The following is an 8198-nucleotide window of genomic DNA, read 5'->3' as shown; positions in this document are numbered from 1 at the left end:
CCGTTCATTTTAATGGGGCTGCAAAAAAATGCAGACCATACACTGTGTGCTTTCTGCATCCTATGTTGTCCATCCCGCAAAAAAATATAACATGTCCTATTCTTGTCTGCTTTGTGGACAAGCATAGGCATTTTGACAAAGGGGGCCTCCAGAAATTGTGGGATGCACACGGCAAGTATCCGTATTTTGCAGACAAAAAAAAAATACATACGGTCATGTGCATGAGGCCTAAAAGACAGAAAGTGTGAAATGTATAAAAAGATACCACATAAACTGGTTTAAAGAAACCCCAGGGGTACTAAGGAAACTTAGGAAGGAATATTTGTGGAGAACACATGTGTGAACCTTGTGCAACCACAGAGCTCCTGACTCGAGGCCCCCCACCTACAGACCGTATGTTTTATTCTGTGTAGCTAGGTATACAGTTCACTGGCCACATAAAGAATGTCAAAGGCCTGTCTGACTAAGAAAACCCATAAATCACTAATTAGTCTCTGTGGAAACTAGTAGTCCTGATAGCCACACACAGAGTCCTTCAGTTTCTAGGAGAGAATACCTGTGTGCCTCTATAGAATATCAAAAGGAACAGTATGCGTGCCATAAGGATCTATAATACAGTTGTGTACATCACTAAAGGGCCATTTACACTACCTGAAGTTCGGTCAGACCCGTACAAACACTTGTTAGCGATAATCTGCCTGTGTAAATAGTAAATGAGACAACCTAGTGTCCATCTAGGTGTACTCTCCTGCCTGATCTGACATTGGGCGTGGAGAGATGCAACTGCACACTAGGTGGTCCATTTGCGGTTTCCCAGAGAGTATCGTGCACATATTCTAATAAGGACCCATGCTCTCTGTGCAGTTGCGTCTCCTCTCCTAGTGTCACATCGGGCAGAAGTACGCATGGAGGAACTTCTGGCGTACATTGATTATCGTTATTGTGTATCTAAAGCCTTGGATACAGTTTTATAGATACCTCTGACCAGACAAATGCCAACATTATGGATCACAGTTACATCAACGTTTACACACCTATTAAAAGATTTATGAGGGAGGGTACTGGTCAAACCAGACTAACCCCCTGTGTCCATTTGGTGAAGTGCCTGTCTGCTAATTGCATACTTAAGTGAGGTCAAAGGATCTCTGGTATAACTGGCTACAGCAGAGCAAATAAACAGAGCAGTTAGACAAATATACAAATGTGCATAGTTTTACATGTTTATGTGTCCACCTTACAGGCTGGTGCGTAACCAGGTCAGAGGTGAATTCTGCATCTTACTTTAGATTTCTCATCCCAGATAGCATGGAAATGGACAGGACACGTTACTTTACTTAAAGGTCCATTTACACGTCCGTGTGTGTTTTGCGGATCCACGGACCCGCAAAACACGGACATCGGCGATGTACGTTCCGCATTTTGCGGACCGCACATCGCCGGCACTTAATAGAAAATGCCTAATCTTGTCCGCAATTGCGGACAAGAATAGGACATGTTCTATATTTTTCGGGATCGGAATTGCGGACCCGGAAGTGCGGATCCGCAATTCCGGATCCGGGCAGCACATCGTGCTGCCCCATAGAAATGAATGGGTCCGCAATTCCATTCCGCAAAATGCGGAACGAAATTGCGGACGTGTGAATGGATCCTTACTGTGAGGTAGACAATACAGTATACTACTGCTGTATTTATAGTGGCGATTTCAATAAAAAATCTTTTGCATGAATGCATGCTCAATTAATATCACGTAATCAGCAGTGAATGTGAATTAGTGTAATATGATCTATTTTCATCATGCATGTTTTTCCCTTTTTCTAGTTTGGCTAAAGCACATGTAGCAAATACCTTCAAAAAGCTACCAGACGGTATAAAATATTAGTATACTTTATTAGCAAAATTCATCAAATATTGAAATAAAAACAAGTGCAGGGAAAATGGCGGCATCATTGGGAGAGAACACAATGGTAGCAATTCATAATACTCCAAACAACCAAATTAAAGTGCTATGGCAGTGTATAGGACAGAGTCAGTTACCCATATTGTGTCTCCTCCAGGATGGTGCCAGCCCCGACGCGCGTTTCGGCGATCGTTCGTCTGGGAGTGGCGTCATCACTGCAGGACAGATTTCAAATACCCCATGGTAGCCAATCAATCAGCACACCCAATAATCAGGGAAATTAAACAGACCTAGATCCAAGAGTATCGCATGTCAAGGGATCGCCACGTGACTGATCAGTCACTTGATCAGGAACCAAGCCATGTGTTGATGCAGGCAGTCCCGCGATGTTAACATTGCATGCAAACTATTAGCGGCATCAAGGACTTGTAATGCCCATACATGCACAAATCAAATAACTACTACCATGATTATATAAACTATGAACTACATGATCAATTATACATAATTTAACATTGTCATATTAAAAACAACATAAATGATAAATATGAAGCGACCTAGAAATTAATTAATATAATTTAGTGAAAGTGCAATCTCCAATATAAATAGGTAAAAATATGTATAATGTTAAAAAAGTGACAAATCATAAGTATATATTTAAATGACAATAATCAAAAGAAAATAATGATATAAATGTAAAAGTTGAAAAACTGATGAAATAATGAAAACAACAAAAATTGTCAAAATTACATGTGATGAAAATGTGCAAAATAAATGAAAATCATGATTAATGATGTATAAGTAATAAAAAAACTGAGAATGCCCAAAAATATTGGCATGTGTACAATCAATCACATGTAGCTTTGCTTCTCTGGGAGGACTCCCTGGCAGTGAACTCCAGCAATTACATGCATGTTTTTGTTGCAAACTGATCTTGTAAGACCAAGCAAAAAATAAAAAATACTGGAATTTGGTTTAATTGTGGGCCCAGCAATCAGGGGCGGACTGGCTATAGACCTTACAGGGAAATGTCCCGGTGGGCCGATGCCCAGGGGGCCACCTGAGCCCTCCTCACAGCCGGCCAGTGGAAGTTTTTGGGGATGTATTTTGTGCTGCTAGGCGCAGTATTTTATGATGGACTGTGGTATTTGGCTCTGTTTGGGTGGTATAATGTGTCGCAATATGATATTGCTGGCACTGCCTACTTATGTTGGCCCTGCCTTCCACCTATTTGGACCCGACTACAAAATGGAACCACTTTTAATTTATTTTTCCAGGGCCACTCTAAGTTCTTAGTCTTCCCCTGCCAGCAATGTTATAAAATTTTGTGATAACATAAATTCATGGTAATTATACCCAGTAGGCTGGTGTCACTCACATCTATTTGTGGCAGTTTCTTGAGCCAAAGCCAAATGTAGGTTGGATGGGAATGTAAAATATAAAGTAATGTTTTATACTTCTCCTTCCTACTGGATTCACTTCAGACTTGGGCCCAAAAAACTGCAAGAGTGCTGCCACACACAAGTTTGGTGGGGACAAAAGAAAACATGTTTAAAGGGGACCTGTCACCTGGAATTTGGGTATAGAGCTGAGGACATGGGTTGCTAGATCGCCGCTAGCACATCCGCAATATCCATTCCCCATAGATCTCTGTGCTTTTATTGTTTTAAAAAAACAATTTTATATATATGTAAATGAGGCAAGTAAGAAGCTAGAGCGCCGTAATCTCGCGCTGCGCGAGCTAGCGCATAGTGTTCCTTCCCTGTGCTGGCATCAGCCCCAGGGAACGAACTGCGCATGAGCTAGCTCGCTCATCGTGAGATTACGGCGCTCTAGCTTTGTGACGTTGGGGAGCAAGGAGGAGATTCGGAGGATTCGGGGCGGTGCTGGGCTCCTTCACAATGGGCGTGGCCGGGCTCAGAGTCAGAGAACGCTGGACTCATCTCTGAAGCATGGAGGAGACAGAACTCATCTAAGGTTTATTTACATATCTATAAAATCTTTTTTTGACACAATAAAAGCACAGAGATCTATGGGGACTGGATATTGCGGATGTGCTAGCGGCGATCTAGCAGCCCATGTCCTCAGCTCTATACCCAAAATCCAGGTGACAGGTTCCCTTTAAAAAAGCCTGACTGGATGGTTTTTGTAGCATTTTTAGGCATTTTTCAACAACAAAAAAGCAAAAGCAAAAAGCAAAAACCCTAGCACACTGGCACTTGTGGTTTTTAAGCAAGCCAAAAAAGTCAATAGGACAAAAACACCACGCCGAGAGCATCCTGTGATTTAAAAAAAAAAAAAAGCTATTGACCTCAAATCCTACAGACTTCCATGTAACATTTGGAGCTGGCGTTTTTTACCTAATAAATGCTGCAGGAAAAAAAAATGCCAGCCTAGAAACGCATGAAAAACAACCTCAAACCCCCCCCCCTTCCCCAAAGAGGTGGAAGCACTAGACTGCAACAACTATGTTTAGTCCTTTGCAACACTTGCCTTCCTGCAGAAATCATCGATTCTGTTGTTGAAACATGGCTCTAGTTTTCCTGCTCAGGCATTTAAAGGTGTTCTCTGGAGCTTTACCTAAATTATCTCAGCTAACCTGTAGAAGGAAGAGAATTTCAGCAGTACTTACCCTTCCATCGTGCTGCCAATTTGGTGATCTCGGCTGTGGTCACGTGAATGCCCGAATGTGGGCTTTTCCTGAGGTCCTGACTGGATGTGTTCCTGTGTCTCCCTGTTCAGCTGCATAAGGCCTCCTGCACACGACCGTAGGTGTCCTGTTGCCATATTGCGGACCGCATATGCGTATCGGCAATACACGGGCACCGTTCCGTGTGCAATCCGCATCACGGATGCGGACCCATCGACTTGAATGGGTCCGCAAATCCAGAGATGCGGAACAGAAGCACGGAACACTACAGAAGCACTACGGAGTGCTTCTGTGGGGTTCCGTTCAGCAAAAAACTGGGCTTGTACTTACCGTAAAATCCTTTTCTCGTTGGATGCATTGGGGGACACAGCACCATGGGTATCTGCCCAGCTGCCACTAGGAGGCTGCCACTAGAAAGAAAAAGTGTTGGCTCCTCCCTAATGGGCTATACCCTCTGCTCAGACACTAAACTAACCAGTTGGTCCAAAAGCAGTAGGAGCATCAAAAAAAACTGACGAACCGTGAAGCCAACATGTCCTATACCAGAAAGAGGACCATTATCAAAGGGTCCCGGGAAATCTGGAAAACCTGAACGAAGAAAAAAAAACAGGGTGGGATCTGTGTCCCCTAATGCATCCAATGAGAAAAGGATTTTACGGTAAGTACAAAAATCCAGTTTTCTCGTGAATGGCATTGGTTGACATAGCACCATGGGACGTCCCAAAGCAGTCCCAGAGGGTGGGAAGAAACAACTATGTGAAGAACCTAGGGCACAGCCGCTTGCAGAACCTTGCGACCCAAACTGGCATCAGCAGAGGCCAAGGAATGAATATGGCAGAATCTGGAAAAGTTGTGAACTGAGGCCCAGGTGGCGGCCTTGCAGACCTGGGAAGCAGAGGCTAGATGCCAGACCGCCCATGATGCCCGACCGCCCTAGGGGAGTGAGCGGTCAACCGGAAGGGGTACTCACGACCCTTTACCACATAGGCTTCCTTGACAACTGACCTAATCCAGCGGGAGATAGTAGCTTTGGAGGCTTGTAAACCCTTACGTGAGCCCTCAGGGACGACAAAGAGAGTCAGATCGACGGAAGGACCCCGTTAACTAGAAATACAGCCAAGGCGCCCGAACCACATCCAGATGGTGGAGAGACCGCTCTCTGGGATGAGAGCGGTTGGGAACCTTGGAAAGAAAAGAGGGAACTGGGTGCAGGACAACCTTATCCTGGTAAAAAACCAAAAAGGGGGACCGACACGAGAGCGCCGCCAGCTCGGAGACTCTGCGAATGGAAGTAATTGCGACTAAAAATGCAACTTTAAAGGAGACATAAGAAAGGGAGACCTCCTTCAAGGGCTCGAAGGGAGAGGACTGAAGGGCATCTAGCACCAAATTAAAATCCCAGGGTTCCACCGGAGAACGGAAGGGAGGGACGCGATGAGCCACACCCTGAAGGAAAGTCTTAACCTGGGAACGAGAAGCCAAGGGCCTTTGGAAAAGGACAGACAAGGCCGAGACCTGACCTTTGAGGGAGGCCAGGCGGAGACCCTTCTCAAGGCCGTCCTGAAGAAAGGCAAGAATCCTAAGACTGCCCCCAACCTGCCATGCTGGCAGCTGTGGAGATCACCTGCCAACGGGGGGGAAGGAAGGATCTGAGGAAGGAGGGAGAAGTTTAGCGGGTTCAGCCACCAGCGCAAGTCCTGGCGGACCTGAGGGGACAGGGGGAATGGGTGATCGAGGCCTGACGGAGACTTGTTCCACCGGGCAAGGTTAGAGAGCTGAAGGGACTAGGGTGTTGAATTGGGCATAAGGAACTGCCTCGAAGACAGCAACCATCCAGCCCAGGATGCGCATGCACACCCTGATGGACAAAGGAGACACAACCTCCAGAACCCAGGCGGCGTCCATGCTTGCGCTCCATTACTCCTGAAGGGAGAGCAACTGACCCCCCACTCGAGGAGGAACTCGAGCGGGGGAAACCCATCATGCAGATAACTCCTTTGCAGACTGGGGTTTGGAAGGCTTAGGGAGGGCGTGCCAGGAGGGCTTGGCCTTGAAGGAAGGCCGAACAGTCTTTTTGTCCTGACGGGAAGAGTAATCCCGAATGGAGCGAAAGAGCTGAGATCACGATGCAGACATAGGACAGTGGCGGCGGGGGCGGTTCTGGGGCAGGAGAGAACTTTTCCCACCTGTAGCCTCAGAGATAAGCTCCTCCAAGTGTTGCCCGAAAAGCCTACCACCCAGGAAGGGGAGAGATATGAGCGCCTTTTTGGAGGCGGCATCCTCTGCCCAGGCATGAAGCCAAACAGTGCGGCGGATGGCCACAGAGTTGGCAGCCGCCCTGCTAGAGCGGCTTGCCGATTCCAGGGAAGCATCACAAAGGTACCGGGATTCCTGGAGAAGATGAGAAGCAAGGAGATGGAGCTCCCCCTGAGTAGAATCCGGGGGTAAGGACCGAACAAGATGTTTGACCCATACCACACAGGCCTTAGCCACCCATGACGCAGCAAAGGCGGGACGGATAGCGGAACCCGCTGCAACAAATGCAGACTTGGACAATGAGTATCTTCTTGTCCAACGGATCAGACAAGGCGGCCGCGTTGGCCAAAGGAAGGGTGGTAGCCTTAGCAAATCGGGCCACTTGCGAGTCTACCTGAGGAGGGACAGGCCACATAGTAATGGACCCCTCGGAAAAGGGAAAGAGGAAGAGGTGTCCTCCGAGGAGGAAGAAGGTGCGGCAGGGAAGGACTCCCAGACTTGTCCTGGGAGTGACCCGAGGTCATTTGCGGGACCTGACAACCCGAGGTCATTTGCGGGACCTGGTGTCTGAACGGGAGCGTGCCCCTTCCGCTGAGGAGTCCCTGGGAGGGACCGAGGCGGCTGATATTTGGGCAGGCAAGCAGTCCAGCGACTCAACCATGGATTGGGAGAGTCGGGCAAGGTTCTCTATGGCTTGGGACAGGGAGGCAGCCCATTCAGGTGGAACCGACCCAGAAGGGGCAGTCAGGACGTCCTGAGAGCGTCTGGGGGCAAGGCACTGCGCACAAACAGGCTCAGGTTGACCGCATGGCAATTTTTTATTACAACGGGCGCACATATAATACGTGGTGACCCCGAGGGGGGGCTGGGGATGGGAGTTTTCTCTGGAAGAGGACATGAGGACTTATTGGGAGCCTGAAAAAAGGAAAAGCAGCCAGCCAGAGGCTGTCCTACCAGACCCCAGATGCTGAGTCCCCGAAGAGGTGCTGCAGCAGTCGCAGGAGAGTGCCAGGAAGGCTGCAGGGAGATCTGGAGAGCGTCCCTCAGTAGTGCTGACAAGATAGAGGCCTAGAATAAAAAAATATTTAAAGGGAACCTGTCACCAGGATTTTGTGCATAGAGCTGGGGACATGGGTTTTGATCAATATGCAAATGACCTAATATGTGTCCTGTATCCGGAGATGAGTCAAGCGGAAAGGAGCCCAGCACCGCCCCGCGTCCTCCGAATCTCCTCCTTGCTGGCTGACGTCACAGAGCTGGAGCGCCGAAATCTCGCTAGCGCATGCGCAGTGTCGGCATCATGTTCATTCCCTGTACTGGCATCAGCACAGGGAACGAACTACGCATGCGCTAGCTTGCGCATCGCGAGATTTCCAGAACAAAAGAAACAGGTGA

The sequence above is a fragment of the Bufo bufo genome, chromosome 2, assembly GCF_905171765.1.
Source record: "Bufo bufo chromosome 2, aBufBuf1.1, whole genome shotgun sequence".
In the NCBI taxonomy this organism is placed as follows: domain Eukaryota; kingdom Metazoa; phylum Chordata; class Amphibia; order Anura; family Bufonidae; genus Bufo; species Bufo bufo.
Note: the sequence above shows the minus strand (reverse complement) of the source record.